At 43.5% G+C, this 19127-nt stretch overlaps 20 non-coding genes across 20 annotated transcripts; all 20 read right to left on the bottom strand.

The window, feature by feature from the left end:
- Positions 1-1671: 1671 nt before the first annotated feature.
- trnaq-cug (transfer RNA glutamine (anticodon CUG)) lies at positions 1672-1743 on the bottom strand. The gene has a single exon. It is a non-coding gene; the product is annotated as a tRNA-Gln (tRNA).
- Positions 1744-2783: 1040 nt separating this feature from the next.
- trnaq-cug (transfer RNA glutamine (anticodon CUG)) lies at positions 2784-2855 on the bottom strand. The gene has a single exon. It is a non-coding gene; the product is annotated as a tRNA-Gln (tRNA).
- Positions 2856-3289: 434 nt separating this feature from the next.
- Positions 3290-3372, bottom strand: trnal-cag (transfer RNA leucine (anticodon CAG)). Its single transcript has one exon. It is a non-coding gene; the product is annotated as a tRNA-Leu (tRNA).
- Positions 3373-3909: 537 nt separating this feature from the next.
- trnaq-cug (transfer RNA glutamine (anticodon CUG)) lies at positions 3910-3981 on the bottom strand. Its single transcript has one exon. It is a non-coding gene; the product is annotated as a tRNA-Gln (tRNA).
- Positions 3982-4415: 434 nt separating this feature from the next.
- trnal-cag (transfer RNA leucine (anticodon CAG)) lies at positions 4416-4498 on the bottom strand. Its single transcript has one exon. It is a non-coding gene; the product is annotated as a tRNA-Leu (tRNA).
- A 537-nt stretch (positions 4499-5035) lies between these two features.
- On the bottom strand, positions 5036-5107 carry trnaq-cug (transfer RNA glutamine (anticodon CUG)). The gene has a single exon. It is a non-coding gene; the product is annotated as a tRNA-Gln (tRNA).
- Positions 5108-5541: 434 nt separating this feature from the next.
- Positions 5542-5624, bottom strand: trnal-cag (transfer RNA leucine (anticodon CAG)). Its single transcript has one exon. It is a non-coding gene; the product is annotated as a tRNA-Leu (tRNA).
- A 536-nt stretch (positions 5625-6160) lies between these two features.
- On the bottom strand, positions 6161-6232 carry trnaq-cug (transfer RNA glutamine (anticodon CUG)). Its single transcript has one exon. It is a non-coding gene; the product is annotated as a tRNA-Gln (tRNA).
- A 1054-nt stretch (positions 6233-7286) lies between these two features.
- Positions 7287-7358, bottom strand: trnaq-cug (transfer RNA glutamine (anticodon CUG)). The gene has a single exon. It is a non-coding gene; the product is annotated as a tRNA-Gln (tRNA).
- A 434-nt stretch (positions 7359-7792) lies between these two features.
- trnal-cag (transfer RNA leucine (anticodon CAG)) lies at positions 7793-7875 on the bottom strand. The gene has a single exon. It is a non-coding gene; the product is annotated as a tRNA-Leu (tRNA).
- Positions 7876-8412: 537 nt separating this feature from the next.
- Positions 8413-8484, bottom strand: trnaq-cug (transfer RNA glutamine (anticodon CUG)). Its single transcript has one exon. It is a non-coding gene; the product is annotated as a tRNA-Gln (tRNA).
- A 1054-nt stretch (positions 8485-9538) lies between these two features.
- trnaq-cug (transfer RNA glutamine (anticodon CUG)) lies at positions 9539-9610 on the bottom strand. Its single transcript has one exon. It is a non-coding gene; the product is annotated as a tRNA-Gln (tRNA).
- Positions 9611-10659: 1049 nt separating this feature from the next.
- On the bottom strand, positions 10660-10731 carry trnaq-cug (transfer RNA glutamine (anticodon CUG)). The gene has a single exon. It is a non-coding gene; the product is annotated as a tRNA-Gln (tRNA).
- A 1054-nt stretch (positions 10732-11785) lies between these two features.
- On the bottom strand, positions 11786-11857 carry trnaq-cug (transfer RNA glutamine (anticodon CUG)). Its single transcript has one exon. It is a non-coding gene; the product is annotated as a tRNA-Gln (tRNA).
- Positions 11858-12911: 1054 nt separating this feature from the next.
- trnaq-cug (transfer RNA glutamine (anticodon CUG)) lies at positions 12912-12983 on the bottom strand. Its single transcript has one exon. It is a non-coding gene; the product is annotated as a tRNA-Gln (tRNA).
- Positions 12984-14037: 1054 nt separating this feature from the next.
- trnaq-cug (transfer RNA glutamine (anticodon CUG)) lies at positions 14038-14109 on the bottom strand. Its single transcript has one exon. It is a non-coding gene; the product is annotated as a tRNA-Gln (tRNA).
- Positions 14110-15163: 1054 nt separating this feature from the next.
- trnaq-cug (transfer RNA glutamine (anticodon CUG)) lies at positions 15164-15235 on the bottom strand. Its single transcript has one exon. It is a non-coding gene; the product is annotated as a tRNA-Gln (tRNA).
- A 1054-nt stretch (positions 15236-16289) lies between these two features.
- trnaq-cug (transfer RNA glutamine (anticodon CUG)) lies at positions 16290-16361 on the bottom strand. Its single transcript has one exon. It is a non-coding gene; the product is annotated as a tRNA-Gln (tRNA).
- A 1054-nt stretch (positions 16362-17415) lies between these two features.
- Positions 17416-17487, bottom strand: trnaq-cug (transfer RNA glutamine (anticodon CUG)). The gene has a single exon. It is a non-coding gene; the product is annotated as a tRNA-Gln (tRNA).
- A 1054-nt stretch (positions 17488-18541) lies between these two features.
- On the bottom strand, positions 18542-18613 carry trnaq-cug (transfer RNA glutamine (anticodon CUG)). Its single transcript has one exon. It is a non-coding gene; the product is annotated as a tRNA-Gln (tRNA).
- Positions 18614-19127: the final 514 nt, after the last annotated feature.

Consider the following 19127-nt stretch of genomic DNA (forward strand, 5'->3'; position numbering starts at 1 on the left):
GTCGCCCGCAGGGACCACGTGAGTCGCCCGCGAGACATGTTCTAAAAATAGCACTAGTCACCATTGGAGCTCCGTCTAAAATTGTAGTTGCTGTTCTTTTTTAATCAAAAACGCTTGCATTAGTGTAGATTTTAAAATGACAATATTTCTTGTCATAAGAGAGTTGGGTACCCAGAGGCGCACGGCGGACAGCCAGGACGAGGCCGCCGCACTAGGTTTTCAGGTTCCGAATGGCGGGCGCTTCCCGTTGGCGCCAGACGCGCGCAGCGAGCGCACCCCGTCGTCAGGTCTGTAAATCCTCGGAACAGGCCGCGGGGCAACAACTCAGGGGTGGCGGGGGTAGAGGCGAGGCAACGCAATCCGACCGAAAAGGCCCAGACTAGAGGTTTGAACGCGGGCGCCCGAAGACGCTCGCGCGCCTCGGAGGGTTGGATCCCCCGCTCTGCTATAGACGAGACTTTTTACTGGTTTCTTCGTGGAGACAATGGTACCATTGGAAAAGCTGGTGTCGGTGATAACAGACGAGGCTCCCGTGATGACGGGCCGGCATGCAGGCTTCATTGCGCAATGCAAAGGTGACCCAGACTTCGCAAAATGTCTACATCACCACTGGATCATTCACCAGCAGGCGCTATGTGCAAAAGTAACCGGCTTTGATCATGTGATGATACAAAAATATCAGAGATGTGATACCTCTGACTTTCAAATGTTGACATGTGATCAAACTCTCTCTTCACATACAGTATTATTATTAAGGTGATCTGTGCAACTTTGTTATTCAGGAAGTTTGTATCAAATCAGTAGCCCTTCGTACTACTCGGTACCCTTGAAGTAGCTCTCAGTTTCAAAAAATTTTCAAACAATGAATCCAGCAAAATATAGGCCAACTGTTTACAAACACATGGTTAGATTACATTGGTTGATAATGTAGAGGCTTACAAATGCTGCTGTTGCAGTAGTCGTGCGGTATTTTGTCAAATGCCTGCTCCTTGACATACAAAGCATTGCTAAGCTTTCTTTCACAATATCATGTTACAGTCAACGCAACCAGTGAAAAACAATTGCTGCCAGAAGTGGGATTCTAACCCACGCCTCCAGTGGAGACTGTGACCTGAACGCAGCGCCTTGGACCGCTCGGCCATCCTGACTGACAATAACCTAAATTTGCTTTGTTTTGCCATCTAATGAGCCTTTAAGTGCATTAATATGTTCCGCAAACACGACGTCTTGAATCAGTATTCATTGCCGTTGACCCCACTAACACAGCCCCTTGTGTTTTTTTAACACACAAATGGTTGGACACAGCCCCCATCTGACGTCGGAAAGCTGTGGGTCGATGGGGTTTCCAAAGCTGGTCGACCTCTGATGGAGTATACGGGTCCCTTGATGACGAACACTTTAGACTCTAACGGCAAGAACCTGAGTTGAAATCTCAGTCAAACTTCTTTTTTTATGGGGATTACAAGACACAATACAAAGTGTGCATCCATGATTTAAGTGGAAACCATTTTGCTCCCTGTCAATAGTACTTCATTCTTAGATCACTCCAGTGAAGGTCAAGACACTCCTCTCCGGTCTCACTTGTACCTGAAGCAAGATGGCCTCACCAGTCCAACTTTTGCTGAGATGTGGAAAGGTTGCATTTTTTGACCTTTACTCTAGCTTAAAATCAGGTTCCACTGAGATTTGAACTCAGATCACTGGATTCAGAGTCCAGAGTGCTAACCATTACACCATGGAACCTCTACAACCTCAAAAAATACACAGTTTTGGTAGACAGTTTCTTATTTGGCATCCGCTAGTACGTTATCTGTGCAGGGAATAGGACATCGAAGGCATACAACGTTACCAATGACAAAGAAGCTAACAAGACACAGAAACCGTTTCAGGCTAACTTCAGAATTTTAGTAAGATCAGCAGAGGATTTGGGAAATGACAAGTAAAGAAATTGTTTTGAGAGACTTCCTACAAACAATGAATCCAGCAAAATATAGGCCAACTGTTTACAAACACATGGTTAGATTACATTGGTTGATAATGTAGAGGCTTACAAATGCTGCTGTTGCAGTAGTCGTGCGGTATTTTGTCAAATGCCTGCTCCTTGACATACAAAGCATTGCTAAGCTTTCTTTCACAATATCATGTTACAGTCAACGCAACCAGTGAAAAACAATTGCTGCCAGAAGTGGGATTCTAACCCACGCCTCCAGTGGAGACTGCGACCTGAACGCAGCGCCTTGGACCGCTCGGCCATCCTGACTGACAATAACCTAAATTTGCTTTGTTTTGCCATCTAATGAGCCTTTAAGTGCATTAATATGTTCCGCAAACACGACGTCTTGAATCAGTATTCATTGCCGTTGACCCCACTAACACAGCCCCTTGTGTTTTTTTAACACACAAATGGTTGGACACAGCCCCCATCTGACGTCGGAAAGCTGTGGGTCGATGGGGTTTCCAAAGCTGGTCGACCTCTGATGGAGTATACGGGTCCCTTGATGACGAACACTTTAGACTCTAACGGCAAGAACCTGAGTTGAAATCTCAGTCAAACTTCTTGTTTTATGGTGATTACAAGACACAATACAAAGTGTGCATCCATGATTAAAGTGGAAACCATTTTGCTCCCTGTCAATAGTACTTCATTCTTAGATCACTCCGGTGAAGGTCAAGACACTCCTCTCCGGTCTCACTTGTACCTGAAGCAAGATGGCCTCACCAGTCCAACTTTTGCTGAGATGTGGAAAGGTTGCATTTGTTGACCTTTACTCTAGCTTAAAATCAGGTTCCACTGAGATTTGAACTCAGATCACTGGATTCAGAGCCCAGAGTGCTAACCATTACACCATGGAACCTCTACGCCCTCAAAAAATACACAGTTTTGGTAGACAGTTTCTTATTTGGCATCCGCTAGTACGTTATCTGTGCAGGGAATAGGACATCGAAGGCATACAACGTTACCAATGACAAAGAAGCTAACAAGACACAGAAACCGTTTCAGGCTAACTTCAGAATTTTAGTAAGATCAGCAGAGGATTTGGGAAATGACAAGTAAAGAAATTGTTTTGAGAGACTTCCTACAAACAATGAATCCAGCAAAATATGGGCCAACTGTTTACAAACACATGGTCAGATTACATTGGTTGATAATGTAGAGGCTTACAAATGCTGCTGTTGCAGTAGTCGTGCAGTATTTTGTCAAATGCCTGCTCCTTGACATACAAAGCATTGCTAAGCTTTCTTTCACAATATCATGTTACAGTCAACGCAACCAGTGAAAAACAATTGCTGTCAGAAGTGGGATTCGAACCCACGCCTCCAGTGGAGACTGCGACCTGAACGCAGCGCCTTGGACCGCTCGGCCATCCTGACTGAAAAAAACCTAAATTTGCTTTGTTTTGCCATCTAATGAGCCTTTAAGTGCATTAATATGTTCCGCAAACACGACGTCTTGAATCAGTATTCATTGCCGTTGACCCCACTAACACAGCCCCTTGTGTTTTTTTAACACACAAATGGTTGGACACAGCCCCCATCTGACGTCGGAAAGCTGTGGGTCGATGGGGTTTCCAAAGCTGGTCGACCATCCAACAGCCACCTCTGATGGAGTATACGGGACCCTTGATGACGAACACTTTAGACTCTAACGGCAAGAACCTGAGTTGAAATCTCAGTCAAACTTCTTGTTTTATGGTGATTACAAGACACAATACAAAGTGTGCATCCATGATTAAAGTGGAAACCATTTTGCTCCCTGTCAATAGTACTTCATTCTTAGATCACTCCGGTGAAGGTCAAGACACTCCTCTCCGGTCTCACTTGTACCTGAAGCAAGATGGCCTCACCAGTCCAACTTTTGCTGAGATGTGGAAAGGTTGCATTTTTTGACCTTTACTCTAGCTTAAAATCAGGTTCCACTGAGATTTGAACTCAGATCACTGGATTCAGAGTCCAGAGTGCTAACCATTACACCATGGAACCTCTACGCCCTCAAAAAATACACAGTTTTGGTAGACCGTTTCTTATTTGGCATCCGCTAGTATGTTATCTGTGCAGGGAATAGGACATAGAAGGCATACAACGTTACCAATGACAAAGAAGCTAACAAGACACAGAAACCGTTTCAGGCTAACTTCAGAATTTTAGTAAGATCAGCAGAGGATTTGGGAAATGACAAGTAAAGAAATTGTTTTGAGAGACTTCCTACAAACAATGAATCCAGCAAAATATGGGCCAACTGTTTACAAACACATGGTCAGATTACATTGGTTGATAATGTAGAGGCTTACAAATGCTGCTGTTGCAGTAGTCGTGCAGTATTTTGTCAAATGCCTGCTCCTTGACATACAAAGCATTGCTAAGCTTTCTTTCACAATATCATGTTACAGTCAACGCAACCAGTGAAAAACAATTGCTGTCAGAAGTGGGATTCGAACCCACGCCTCCAGTGGAGACTGCGACCTGAACGCAGCGCCTTGGACCGCTCGGCCATCCTGACTGAAAAAAACCTAAATTTGCTTTGTTTTGCCATCTAATGAGCCTTTAAGTGCATTAATATGTTCCGCAAACACGACGTCTTGAATCAGTATTCATTGCCGTTGACCCCACTAACACAGCCCCTTGTGTTTTTTTAACACACAAATGGTTGGACACAGCCCCCATCTGACGTCGGAAAGCTGTGGGTCGATGGGGTTTCCAAAGCTGGTCGACCATCCAACAGCCACCTCTGATGGAGTATACGGGTCCCTTGATGACGAACACTTTAGACTCTAACGGCAAGAACCTGAGTTGAAATCTCAGTCAAACTTCTTGTTTTATGGTGATTACAAGACACAATACAAAGTGTGCATCCATGATTAAAGTGGAAACCATTTTGCTCCCTGTCAATAGTACTTCATTCTTAGATCACTCCGGTGAAGGTCAAGACACTCCTCTCCGGTCTCACTTGTACCTGAAGCAAGATGGCCTCACCAGTCCAACTTTTGCTGAGATGTGGAAAGGTTGCATTTGTTGACCTTTACTCTAGCTTAAAATCAGGTTCCACTGAGATTTGAACTCAGATCACTGGATTCAGAGCCCAGAGTGCTAACCATTACACCATGGAACCTCTACGCCCTCAAAAAATACACAGTTTTGGTAGACAGTTTCTTATTTGGCATCCGCTAGTACGTTATCTGTGCAGGGAATAGGACATCGAAGGCATACAACGTTACCAATGACAAAGAAGCTAACAAGACACAGAAACCGTTTCAGGCTAACTTCAGAATTTTAGTAAGATCAGCAGAGGATTTGGGAAATGACAAGTAAAGAAATTGTTTTGAGAGACTTCCTACAAACAATGAATCCAGCAAAATATGGGCCAACTGTTTACAAACACATGGTCAGATTACATTGGTTGATAATGTAGAGGCTTACAAATGCTGCTGTTGCAGTAGTCGTGCAGTATTTTGTCAAATGCCTGCTCCTTGACATACAAAGCATTGCTAAGCTTTCTTTCACAATATCATGTTACAGTCAACGCAACCAGTGAAAAACAATTGCTGTCAGAAGTGGGATTCGAACCCACGCCTCCAGTGGAGACTGCGACCTGAACGCAGCGCCTTGGACCGCTCGGCCATCCTGACTGAAAAAAACCTAAATTTGCTTTGTTTTGCCATCTAATGAGCCTTTAAGTGCATTAATATGTTCCGCAAACACGACGTCTTGAATCAGTATTCATTGCCGTTGACCCCACTAACACAGCCCCTTGTGTTTTTTTAACACACAAATGGTTGGACACAGCCCCCATCTGACGTCGGAAAGCTGTGGGTCGATGGGGTTTCCAAAGCTGGTCGACCATCCAACAGCCACCTCTGATGGAGTATACGGGACCCTTGATGACGAACACTTTAGACTCTAACGGCAAGAACCTGAGTTGAAATCTCAGTCAAACTTCTTGTTTTATGGTGATTACAAGACACAATACAAAGTGTGCATCCATGATTAAAGTGGAAACCATTTGCTCCCTGTCAATAGTACTTCATTCTTAGATCACTCCGGTGAAGGTCAAGACACTCCTCTCCGGTCTCACTTGTACCTGAAGCAAGATGGCCTCACCAGTCCAACTTTTGCTGAGATGTGGAAAGGTTGCATTTTTTGACCTTTACTCTAGCTTAAAATCAGGTTCCACTGAGATTTGAACTCAGATCACTGGATTCAGAGTCCAGAGTGCTAACCATTACACCATGGAACCTCTACGCCCTCAAAAAATACACAGTTTTGGTAGACCGTTTCTTATTTGGCATCCGCTAGTATGTTATCTGTGCAGGGAATAGGACATAGAAGGCATACAACGTTACCAATGACAAAGAAGCTAACAAGACACAGAAACCGTTTCAGGCTAACTTCAGAATTTTAGTAAGATCAGCAGAGGATTTGGGAAATGACAAGTAAAGAAATTGTTTTGAGAGACTTCCTACAAACAATGAATCCAGCAAAATATGGGCCAACTGTTTACAAACACATGGTCAGATTACATTGGTTGATAATGTAGAGGCTTACAAATGCTGCTGTTGCAGTAGTCGTGCAGTATTTTGTCAAATGCCTGCTCCTTGACATACAAAGCATTGCTAAGCTTTCTTTCACAATATCATGTTACAGTCAACGCAACCAGTGAAAAACAATTGCTGTCAGAAGTGGGATTCGAATCCACGCCTCCAGTGAAGACTGCGACCTGAACGCAGCGCCTTGGACCGCTCGGCCATCCTGACTGAAAAAAACCTAAATTTGCTTTGTTTTGCCATCTAATGAGCCTTTAAGTGCATTAATATGTTCCGCAAACACGACGTCTTGAATCAGTATTCATTGCCGTTGACCCCACTAACACAGCCCCTTGTGTTTTTTTAACACACAAATGGTTGGACACAGCCCCCATCTGACGTCGGAAAGCTGTGGGTCGATGGGGTTTCCAAAGCTGGTCGACCATCCAACAGCCACCTCTGATGGAGTATACGGGTCCCTTGATGACGAACACTTTAGACTCTAACGGCAAGAACCTGAGTTGAAATCTCAGTCAAACTTCTTGTTTTATGGTGATTACAAGACACAATACAAAGTGTGCATCCATGATTAAAGTGGAAACCATTTTGCTCCCTGTCAATAGTACTTCATTCTTAGATCACTCCGGTGAAGGTCAAGACACTCCTCTCCGGTCTCACTTGTACCTGAAGCAAGATGGCCTCACCAGTCCAACTTTTGCTGAGATGTGGAAAGGTTGCATTTTTTGACCTTTACTCTAGCTTAAAATCAGGTTCCACTGAGATTTGAACTCAGATCACTGGATTCAGAGCCCAGAGTGCTAACCATTACACCATGGAACCTCTACGCCCTCAAAAAATACACAGTTTTGGTAGACAGTTTCTTATTTGGCATCCGCTAGTACGTTATCTGTGCAGGGAATAGGACATCGAAGGCATACAACGTTACCAATGACAAAGAAGCTAACAAGACACAGAAACCGTTTCAGGCTAACTTCAGAATTTTAGTAAGATCAGCAGAGGATTTGGGAAATGACAAGTAAAGAAATTGTTTTGAGAGACTTCCTACAAACAATGAATCCAGCAAAATATGGGCCAACTGTTTACAAACACATGGTCAGATTACATTGGTTGATAATGTAGAGGCTTACAAATGCTGCTGTTGCAGTAGTCGTGCAGTATTTTGTCAAATGCCTGCTCCTTGACATACAAAGCATTGCTAAGCTTTCTTTCACAATATCATGTTACAGTCAACGCAACCAGTGAAAAACAATTGCTGTCAGAAGTGGGATTCGAACCCACGCCTCCAGTGGAGACTGCGACCTGAACGCAGCGCCTTGGACCGCTCGGCCATCCTGACTGAAAAAAACCTAAATTTGCTTTGTTTTGCCATCTAATGAGCCTTTAAGTGCATTAATATGTTCCGCAAACACGACGTCTTGAATCAGTATTCATTGCCGTTGACCCCACTAACACAGCCCCTTGTGTTTTTTTAACACACAAATGGTTGGACACAGCCCCCATCTGACGTCGGAAAGCTGTGGGTCGATGGGGTTTCCAAAGCTGGTCGACCATCCAACAGCCACCTCTGATGGAGTATACGGGACCCTTGATGACGAACACTTTAGACTCTAACGGCAAGAACCTGAGTTGAAATCTCAGTCAAACTTCTTGTTTTATGGTGATTACAAGACACAATACAAAGTGTGCATCCATGATTAAAGTGGAAACCATTTTGCTCCCTGTCAATAGTACTTCATTCTTAGATCACTCCGGTGAAGGTCAAGACACTCCTCTCCGGTCTCACTTGTACCTGAAGCAAGATGGCCTCACCAGTCCAACTTTTGCTGAGATGTGGAAAGGTTGCATTTTTTGACCTTTACTCTAGCTTAAAATCAGGTTCCACTGAGATTTGAACTCAGATCACTGGATTCAGAGTCCAGAGTGCTAACCATTACACCATGGAACCTCTACGCCCTCAAAAAATACACAGTTTTGGTAGACCGTTTCTTATTTGGCATCCGCTAGTATGTTATCTGTGCAGGGAATAGGACATAGAAGGCATACAACGTTACCAATGACAAAGAAGCTAACAAGACACAGAAACCGTTTCAGGCTAACTTCAGAATTTTAGTAAGATCAGCAGAGGATTTGGGAAATGACAAGTAAAGAAATTGTTTTGAGAGACTTCCTACAAACAATGAATCCAGCAAAATATGGGCCAACTGTTTACAAACACATGGTCAGATTACATTGGTTGATAATGTAGAGGCTTACAAATGCTGCTGTTGCAGTAGTCGTGCAGTATTTTGTCAAATGCCTGCTCCTTGACATACAAAGCATTGCTAAGCTTTCTTTCACAATATCATGTTACAGTCAACGCAACCAGTGAAAAACAATTGCTGTCAGAAGTGGGATTCGAATCCACGCCTCCAGTGAAGACTGTGACCTGAACGCAGCGCCTTGGACCGCTCGGCCATCCTGACTGAAAAAAACCTAAATTTGCTTTGTTTTGCCATCTAATGAGCCTTTAAGTGCATTAATATGTTCCGCAAACACGACGTCTTGAATCAGTATTCATTGCCGTTGACCCCACTAACACAGCCCCTTGTGTTTTTTTAACACACAAATGGTTGGACACAGCCCCCATCTGACGTCGGAAAGCTGTGGGTCGATGGGGTTTCCAAAGCTGGTCGACCATCCAACAGCCACCTCTGATGGAGTATACGGGTCCCTTGATGACGAACACTTTAGACTCTAACGGCAAGAACCTGAGTTGAAATCTCAGTCAAACTTCTTGTTTTATGGTGATTACAAGACACAATACAAAGTGTGCATCCATGATTAAAGTGGAAACCATTTTGCTCCCTGTCAATAGTACTTCATTCTTAGATCACTCCGGTGAAGGTCAAGACACTCCTCTCCGGTCTCACTTGTACCTGAAGCAAGATGGCCTCACCAGTCCAACTTTTGCTGAGATGTGGAAAGGTTGCATTTTTTGACCTTTACTCTAGCTTAAAATCAGGTTCCACTGAGATTTGAACTCAGATCACTGGATTCAGAGCCCAGAGTGCTAACCATTACACCATGGAACCTCTACGCCCTCAAAAAATACACAGTTTTGGTAGACAGTTTCTTATTTGGCATCCGCTAGTACGTTATCTGTGCAGGGAATAGGACATCGAAGGCATACAACGTTACCAATGACAAAGAAGCTAACAAGACACAGAAACCGTTTCAGGCTAACTTCAGAATTTTAGTAAGATCAGCAGAGGATTTGGGAAATGACAAGTAAAGAAATTGTTTTGAGAGACTTCCTACAAACAATGAATCCAGCAAAATATAGGCCAACTGTTTACAAACACATGGTCAGATTACATTGGTTGATAATGTAGAGGCTTACAAATGCTGCTGTTGCAGTAGTCGTGCGGTATTTTGTCAAATGCCTGCTCCTTGACATACAAAGCATTGCTAAGCTTTCTTTCACAATATCATGTTACAGTCAACGCAACCAGTGAAAAACAATTGCTGCCAGAAGTGGGATTCTAACCCACGCCTCAAGCGGAGACTGCGACCTGAACGCAGCGCCTTGGACCGCTCGGCCATCCTGACTGACAAAAACCTAAATTTGCTTTGTTTTGCCATCTAATGAGCCTTTAAGTGCATTAATATGTTCCGCAAACACGCCGTCTTGAATCAGTATTCATTGCCGTTGACCCCACTAACACAGCCCCTTGTGTTTTTTTAACACACAAATGGTTGGACACAGCCCCCATCTGAGGTCGGAAAGCTGTGGGTCGATGGGGTTTCCAAAGCTGGTCGACCATCCAACAGCCACCTCTGATGGAGTATACCTCTGATGACGAACACTTTAGACTCTAACGGCAAGAACCTGAGTTGAAATCTCAGTCAAACTTCTTGTTTTATGGTGATTACAAGACACAATACAAAGTGTGCATCCATGATTAAAGTGGAAACCATTTTGCTCCCTGTCAATAGTACTTCATTCTTAGATCACTCCGGTGAAGGTCAAGACACTCCTCTCCGGTCTCACTTGTACCTGAAGCAAGATGGCCTCACCAGTCCAACTTTTGCTGAGATGTGGAAAGGTTGCATTTTTTGACCTTTACTCTAGCTTAAAATCAGGTTCCACTGAGATTTGAACTCAGATCACTGGATTCAGAGCCCAGAGTGCTAACCATTACACCATGGAACCTCTACGCCCTCAAAAAATACACAGTTTTGGTAGACAGTTTCTTATTTGGCATCCGCTAGTACGTTATCTGTGCAGGGAATAGGACATCGAAGGCATACAACGTTACCAATGACAAAGAAGCTAACAAGACACAGAAACCGTTTCAGGCTAACTTCAGAATTTTAGTAAGATCAGCAGAGGATTTGGGAAATGACAAGTAAAGAAATTGTTTTGAGAGACTTCCTACAAACAATGAATCCAGCAAAATATAGGCCAACTGTTTACAAACACATGGTCAGATTACATTGGTTGATAATGTAGAGGCTTACAAATGCTGCTGTTGCAGTAGTCGTGCAGTATTTTGTCAAATGCCTGCTCCTTGACATACAAAGCATTGCTAAGCTTTCTTTCACAATATCATGTTACAGTCAACGCAACCAGTGAAAAACAGTTGCTGTCAGAAGTGGGATTCTAACCCACGCCTCCAGTGGAGACTGCGACCTGAACGCAGCGCCTTGGACCGCTCGGCCATCCTGACTGAAAAAAACCTAAATTTGCTTTGTTTTGCCATCTAATGAGCCTTTAAGTGCATTAATATGTTCCGCAAACACGACGTCTTGAATCAGTATTCATTGCCGTTGACCCCACTAACACAGCCCCTTGTGTTTTTTTAACACACAAATGGTTGGACACAGCCCCCATCTGACGTCGGAAAGCTGTGGGTCGATGGGGTTTCCAAAGCTGGTCGACCATCCAACAGCCACCTCTGATGGAGTATACGGGTCCCTTGATGACGAACACTTTAGACTCTAACGGCAAGAACCTGAGTTGAAATCTCAGTCAAACTTCTTGTTTTATGGTGATTACAAGACACAATACAAAGTGTGCATCCATGATTAAAGTGGAAACCATTTTGCTCCCTGTCAATAGTACTTCATTCTTAGATCACTCCGGTGAAGGTCAAGACACTCCTCTCCGGTCTCACTTGTACCTGAAGCAAGATGGCCTCACCAGTCCAACTTTTGCTGAGATGTGGAAAGGTTGCATTTTTTGACCTTTACTCTAGCTTAAAATCAGGTTCCACTGAGATTTGAACTCAGATCACTGGATTCAGAGCCCAGAGTGCTAACCATTACACCATGGAACCTCTACGCCCTCAAAAAATACACAGTTTTGGTAGACAGTTTCTTATTTGGCATCCGCTAGTACGTTATCTGTGCAGGGAATAGGACATCGAAGGCATACAACGTTACCAATGACAAAGAAGCTAACAAGACACAGAAACCGTTTCAGGCTAACTTCAGAATTTTAGTAAGATCAGCAGAGGATTTGGGAAATGACAAGTAAAGAAATTGTTTTGAGAGACTTCCTACAAACAATGAATCCAGCAAAATATAGGCCAACTGTTTACAAACACATGGTCAGATTACATTGGTTGATAATGTAGAGGCTTACAAATGCTGCTGTTGCAGTAGTCGTGCAGTATTTTGTCAAATGCCTGCTCCTTGACATACAAAGCATTGCTAAGCTTTCTTTCACAATATCATGTTACAGTCAACGCAACCAGTGAAAAACAATTGCTGTCAGAAGTGGGATTCTAACCCACGCCTCCAGTGGAGACTGCGACCTGAACGCAGCGCCTTGGACCGCTCGGCCATCCTGACTGAAAAAAACCTAAATTTGCTTTGTTTTGCCATCTAATGAGCCTTTAAGTGCATTAATATGTTCCGCAAACACGACGTCTTGAATCAGTATTCATTGCCGTTGACCCCACTAACACAGCCCCTTGTGTTTTTTTAACACACAAATGGTTGGACACAGCCCCCATCTGACGTCGGAAAGCTGTGGGTCGATGGGGTTTCCAAAGCTGGTCGACCATCCAACAGCCACCTCTGATGGAGTATACGGGTCCCTTGATGACGAACACTTTAGACTCTAACGGCAAGAACCTGAGTTGAAATCTCAGTCAAACTTCTTGTTTTATGGTGATTACAAGACACAATACAAAGTGTGCATCCATGATTAAAGTGGAAACCATTTTGCTCCCTGTCAATAGTACTTCATTCTTAGATCACTCCGGTGAAGGTCAAGACACTCCTCTCCGGTCTCACTTGTACCTGAAGCAAGATGGCCTCACCAGTCCAACTTTTGCTGAGATGTGGAAAGGTTGCATTTTTTGACCTTTACTCTAGCTTAAAATCAGGTTCCACTGAGATTTGAACTCAGATCACTGGATTCAGAGCCCAGAGTGCTAACCATTACACCATGGAACCTCTACGCCCTCAAAAAATACACAGTTTTGGTAGACAGTTTCTTATTTGGCATCCGCTAGTACGTTATCTGTGCAGGGAATAGGACATCGAAGGCATACAACGTTACCAATGACAAAGAAGCTAACAAGACACAGAAACCGTTTCAGGCTAACTTCAGAATTTTAGTAAGATCAGCAGAGGATTTGGGAAATGACAAGTAAAGAAATTGTTTTGAGAGACTTCCTACAAACAATGAATCCAGCAAAATATAGGCCAACTGTTTACAAACACATGGTCAGATTACATTGGTTGATAATGTAGAGGCTTACAAATGCTGCTGTTGCAGTAGTCGTGCAGTATTTTGTCAAATGCCTGCTCCTTGACATACAAAGCATTGCTAAGCTTTCTTTCACAATATCATGTTACAGTCAACTCAACCAGTGAAAAACAATTGCTGTCAGAAGTGGGATTCTAACCCACGCCTCCAGTGGAGACTGCGACCTGAACGCAGCGCCTTGGACCGCTCGGCCATCCTGACTGAAAAAAACCTAAATTTGCTTTGTTTTGCCATCTAATGAGCCTTTAAGTGCATTAATATGTTCCGCAAACACGACGTCTTGAATCAGTATTCATTGCCGTTGACCCCACTAACACAGCCCCTTGTGTTTTTTTAACACACAAATGGTTGGACACAGCCCCCATCTGACGTCGGAAAGCTGTGGGTCGATGGGGTTTCCAAAGCTGGTCGACCATCCAACAGCCACCTCTGATGGAGTATACGGGTCCCTTGATGACGAACACTTTAGACTCTAACGGCAAGAACCTGAGTTGAAATCTCAGTCAAAGTTCTTGTTTTATGGTGATTACAAGACACAATACAAAGTGTGCATCCATGATTAAAGTGGAAACCATTTTGCTCCCTGTCAATAGTACTTCATTCTTAGATCACTCCGGTGAAGGTCAAGACACTCCTCTCCGGTCTCACTTGTACCTGAAGCAAGATGGCCTCACCAGTCCAACTTTTGCTGAGATGTGGAAAGGTTGCATTTTTTGACCTTTACTCTAGCTTAAAATCAGGTTCCACTGAGATTTGAACTCAGATCACTGGATTCAGAGCCCAGAGTGCTAACCATTACACCATGGAACCTCTACGCCCTCAAAAAATACACAGTTTTGGTAGACAGTTTCTTATTTGGCATCCGCTAGTACGTTATCTGTGCAGGGAATAGGACATCGAAGGCATACAACGTTACCAATGACAAAGAAGCTAACAAGACACAGAAACCGTTTCAGGCTAACTTCAGAATTTTAGTAAGATCAGCAGAGGATTTGGGAAATGACAAGTAAAGAAATTGTTTTGAGAGACTTCCTACAAACAATGAATCCAGCAAAATATAGGCCAACTGTTTACAAACACATGGTCAGATTACATTGGTTGATAATGTAGAGGCTTACAAATGCTGCTGTTGCAGTAGTCGTGCAGTATTTTGTCAAATGCCTGCTCCTTGACATACAAAGCATTGCTAAGCTTTCTTTCACAATATCATGTTACAGTCAACGCAACCAGTGAAAAACAATTGCTGTCAGAAGTGGGATTCTAACCCACGCCTCCAGTGGAGACTGCGACCTGAACGCAGCGCCTTGGACCGCTCGGCCATCCTGACTGAAAAAAACCTAAATTTGCTTTGTTTTGCCATCTAATGAGCCTTTAAGTGCATTAATATGTTCCGCAAACACGACGTCTTGAATCAGTATTCATTGCCGTTGACCCCACTAACACAGCCCCTTGTGTTTTTTTAACACACAAATGGTTGGACACAGCCCCCATCTGACGTCGGAAAGCTGTGGGTCGATGGGGTTTCCAAAGCTGGTCGACCATCCAACAGCCACCTCTGATGGAGTATACGGGTCCCTTGATGACGAACACTTTAGACTCTAACGGCAAGAACCTGAGTTGAAATCTCAGTCAAAGTTCTTGTTTTATGGTGATTACAAGACACAATACAAAGTGTGCATCCATGATTAAAGTGGAAACCATTTTGCTCCCTGTCAATAGTACTTCATTCTTAGATCACTCCGGTGAAGGTCAAGACACTCCTCTCCGGTCTCACTTGTACCTGAAGCAAGATGGCCTCACCAGTCCAACTTTTGCTGAGATGTGGAAAGGTTGCATTTTTTGACCTTTACTCTAGCTTAAAATCAGGTTCCACTGAGATTTGAACTCAGATCACTGGATTCAGAGCCCAGAGTGCTAACCATTACACCATGGAACCTCTACGCCCTCAAAAAATACACAGTTTTGGTAGACAGTTTCTTATTTGGCATCCGCTAGTACGTTATCTGTGCAGGGAATAGGACATCGAAGGCATACAACGTTACCAATGACAAAGAAGCTAACAAGACACAGAAACCGTTTCAGGCTAACTTCAGAATTTTAGTAAGATCAGCAGAGGATTTGGGAAATGACAAGTAAAGAAATTGTTTTGAGAGACTTCCTACAAACAATGAATCCAGCAAAATATAGGCCAACTGTTTACAAACACATGGTCAGATTACATTGGTTGATAATGTAGAGGCTTACAAATGCTGCTGTTGCAGTAGTCGTGCAGTATTTTGTCAAATGCCTGCTCCTTGACATACAAAGCATTGCTAAGCTTTCTTTCACAATATCATGTTACAGTCAACGCAACCAGTGAAAAACAATTGCTGTCAGAAGTGGGATTCTAACCCACGCCTCCAGTGGAGACTGCGACCTGAACGCAGCGCCTTGGACCGCTCGGCCATCCTGACTGAAAAAAACCTAAATTTGCTTTGTTTTGCCATCTAATGAGCCTTTAAGTGCATTAATATGTTCCGCAAACACGACGTCTTGAATCAGTATTCATTGCCGTTGACCCCACTAACACAGCCCCTTGTGTTTTTTTAACACACAAATGGTTGGACACAGCCCCCATCTGACGTCGGAAAGCTGTGGGTCGATGGGGTTTCCAAAGCTGGTCGACCATCCAACAGCCACCTCTGATGGAGTATACGGGTCCCTTGATGACGAACACTTTAGACTCTAACGGCAAGAACCTGAGTTGAAATCTCAGTCAAAGTTCTTGTTTTATGGTGATTACAAGACACAATACAAAGTGTGCATCCATGATTAAAGTGGAAACCATTTTGCTCCCTGTCAATAGTACTTCATTCTTAGATCACTCCGGTGAAGGTCAAGACACTCCTCTCCGGTCTCACTTGTACCTGAAGCAAGATGGCCTCACCAGTCCAACTTTTGCTGAGATGTGGAAAGGTTGCATTTTTTGACCTTTACTCTAGCTTAAAATCAGGTTCCACTGAGATTTGAACTCAGATCACTGGATTCAGAGCCCAGAGTGCTAACCATTACACCATGGAACCTCTACGCCCTCAAAAAATACACAGTTTTGGTAGACAGTTTCTTATTTGGCATCCGCTAGTACGTTATCTGTGCAGGGAATAGGACATCGAAGGCATACAACGTTACCAATGACAAAGAAGCTAACAAGACACAGAAACCGTTTCAGGCTAACTTCAGAATTTTAGTAAGATCAGCAGAGGATTTGGGAAATGACAAGTAAAGAAATTGTTTTGAGAGACTTCCTACAAACAATGAATCCAGCAAAATATAGGCCAACTGTTTACAAACACATGGTCAGATTACATTGGTTGATAATGTAGAGGCTTACAAATGCTGCTGTTGCAGTAGTCGTGCAGTATTTTGTCAAATGCCTGCTCCTTGACATACAAAGCATTGCTAAGCTTTCTTTCACAATATCATGTTACAGTCAACGCAACCAGTGAAAAACAATTGCTGTCAGAAGTGGGATTCTAACCCACGCCTCCAGTGGAGACTGCGACCTGAACGCAGCGCCTTGGACCGCTCGGCCATCCTGACTGAAAAAAACCTAAATTTGCTTTGTTTTGCCATCTAATGAGCCTTTAAGTGCATTAATATGTTCCGCAAACACGACGTCTTGAATCAGTATTCATTGCCGTTGACCCCACTAACACAGCCCCTTGTGTTTTTTTAACACACAAATGGTTGGACACAGCCCCCATCTGACGTCGGAAAGCTGTGGGTCGATGGGGTTTCCAAAGCTGGTCGACCATCCAACAGCCACCTCTGATGGAGTATACGGGTCCCTTGATGAGGAACACTTTAGACTCTAACGGCAAGAACCTGAGTTGAAATCTCAGTCAAACTTCTTGTTTTATGGTGATTACAAGACACAATACAAAGTGTGCATCCATGATTAAAGTGGAAACCATTTTGCTCCCTGTCAATAGTACTTCATTCTTAGATCACTCCGGTGAAGGTCAAGACACTCCTCTCCGGTCTCACTTGTACCTGAAGCAAGATGGCCTCACCAGTCCAACTTTTGCTGAGATGTGGAAAGGTTGCATTTTTTGACCTTTACTCTAGCTTAAAATCAGGTTCCACTGAGATTTGAACTCAGATCACTGGATTCAGAGCCCAGAGTGCTAACCATTACACCATGGAACCTCTACGCCCTCAAAAAATACACAGTTTTGGTAGACAGTTTCTTATTTGGCATCCGCTCGTACGTTATCTGTGCAGTGAATAGGACATCGAAGGCATACAACGTTACCAATGACAAAGAAGCTAACAAGACACAGAAACCGTTTCAGGCTAACTTCAGAATTTTAGTAAGATCAGCAGAGGATTTGGGAAATGACAAGTAAAGAAATTGTTTTGAGAGACTTCCTACAAACAATGAATCCAGCAAAATATAGGCCAACTGTTTACAAACACATGGTCAGATTACATTGGTTGATAATGTAGAGGCTTACAAATGCTGCTGTTGCAGTAGTCGTGCAGTATTTTGTCAAATGCCTGCTCCTTGACATACAAAGCATTGCTAAGCTTTCTTTCACAATATCATGTTACAGTCAACGCAACCAGTGAAAAACAATTGCTGTCAGAAGTGGGATTCTAACCCACGCCTCCAGTGGAGACTGCGACCTGAACGCAGCGCCTTGGACCGCTCGGCCATCCTGACTGAAAAAAACCTAAATTTGCTTTGTTTTGCCATCTAATGAGCCTTTAAGTGCATTAATATGTTCCGCAAACACGACGTCTTGAATCAGTATTCATTGCCGTTGACCCCACTAACACAGCCCCTTGTGTTTTTTTAACACACAAATGGTTGGACACAGCCCCCATCTGACGTCGGAAAGCTGTGGGTCGATGGGGTTTCCAAAGCTGGTCGACCATCCAACAGCCACCTCTGATGGAGTATACGGGTCCCTTGATGACGAACACTTTAGACTCTAACGGCAAGAACCTGAGTTGAAATCTCAGTCAAAGTTCTTGTTTTATGGTGATTACAAGACACAATACAAAGTGTGCATCCATGATTAAAGTGGAAACCATTTTGCTCCCTGTCAATAGTACTTCATTCTTAGATCACTCCGGTGAAGGTCAAGACACTCCTCTCCGGTCTCACTTGTACCTGAAGCAAGATGGCCTCACCAGTCCAACTTTTGCTGAGATGTGGAAAGGTTGCATTTTTTGACCTTTACTCTAGCTTAAAATCAGGTTCCACTGAGATTTGAACTCAGATCACTGGATTCAGAGCCCAGAGTGCTAACCATTACACCATGGAACCTCTACGCCCTCAAAAAATACACAGTTTTGGTAGACAGTTTCTTATTTGGCATCCGCTAGTACGTTATCTGTGCAGGGAATAGGACATCGAAGGCATACAACGTTACCAATGACAAAGAAGCTAACAAGACACAGAAACCGTTTCAGGCTAACTTCAGAATTTTAGTAAGATCAGCAGAGGATTTGGGAAATGACAAGTAAAGAAATTGTTTTGAGAGACTTCCTACAAACAATGAATCCAGCAAAATATAGGCCAACTGTTTACAAACACATGGTCAGATTACATTGGTTGATAATGTAGAGGCTTACAAATGCTGCTGTTGCAGTAGTCGTGCAGTATTTTGTCAAATGCCTGCTCCTTGACATACAAAGCATTGCTAAGCTTTCTTTCACAATATCATGTTACAGTCAACGCAACCAGTGAAAAACAATTGCTGTCAGAAGTGGGATTCTAACCCACGCCTCCAGTGGAGACTGCGACCTGAACGCAGCGCCTTGGACCGCTCGGCCATCCT

This window comes from Anarhichas minor, unplaced genomic scaffold (genome assembly GCF_050575085.1).
Source record: "Anarhichas minor isolate MPS153535 unplaced genomic scaffold, ASM5057508v1 ptg000025l, whole genome shotgun sequence".
NCBI classification, from domain to species: Eukaryota; Metazoa; Chordata; class Actinopteri; order Perciformes; family Anarhichadidae; genus Anarhichas; species Anarhichas minor.